Here is a 1,077-nt window from a genome sequence, read left to right as displayed (position 1 = left end):
TCTATCTGTCACATCGTGACAAAGGTTTTGTTTATCTGTTGATGCTCCAAAGTTTACTTTTATCCATTTTATCTTCAAACGTCTTCTTGACATGAATTAAACTGTTGTTCTTATTTTTTTCTTCTTGTGATCTTTGATTTGGTTCTTGAACCCTGAAGCTTTATGATGTGGTGTCCTTTGGGGGTCACATGACAGATGATGTCATCATTGTCAAGTTTGTCATTTTTGTTCTGTTCTGTGACATCTTCTTGGTTATGTGGTTCCTGTTTTTCTCGGCTGTCACCCGGGTTCTTGGCGGTGGGCGGTTCCCTTCTATTTGCCACGCCCTGCTCTCATCTCGCGCACCTGTCTCTCATCTGATGCTCATCACTTCCACTATTTAAGCCTCTCTTCTCGCTCTGCTCTCCAGATCCTTGTGCTCTTTGGCCTTCGTTTCCAGCTCTTCTCCTGAGAATGTTCCCTCCGTGTTTTTGTGCGGTCTGATCGTTTTTTGGTCTCTGCTTTTTGCTTCATGCTTTGTTTGCTGATGGTCTTTTTGTGTCCCGGACTCTGCTCGTCTATTCAGTAAAGTCTTCTGAACATCAGCCTCCTGTGTCTGAGTCTGGCATTTGTGTCCAGCTGTTTTTGCTCCAGACCTTGTTAGTCACGTGAAGTGTTTTACCTGCACACACCGTTGCTCCACACAGCAGCAGCACAGCCGCACCTGGAAAACACCAAAAACACCTGAGAGTCAAACGTCTGTGTCCGTCAGTCTGACTGTGGACGCCCAAAGGGTCCAACAACACGTGACCTCACACGCCGAGCCAGCACTTTGACCTTTGACCCTGCAGCTCTGTGTGACCTGACAGCACAGTCTGTGCAGCAGTGCCACCTGGTGGCCATTAATGGAAACTTAAAGTGTATTTTTCAATCTTGATGGTTTATTGTGACCTGAGTTCAGATAAGCGGTTGAAGGTGAGTGAGTGAGTGAGTGAGTGAGTAATAATAAATTGTGTTGTGAGCTTTCATAAGTGTGTATCATATGTAATATTAATTATGTGGCAAAATGACAAAAAATGCTGAATAAAGGTGAGAAAA

This window comes from Thalassophryne amazonica, chromosome 23 (assembly GCF_902500255.1).
Source record: "Thalassophryne amazonica chromosome 23, fThaAma1.1, whole genome shotgun sequence".
Lineage (NCBI taxonomy): Eukaryota > Metazoa > Chordata > Actinopteri > Batrachoidiformes > Batrachoididae > Thalassophryne > Thalassophryne amazonica.
This window is presented reverse-complemented; position numbering follows the sequence as displayed.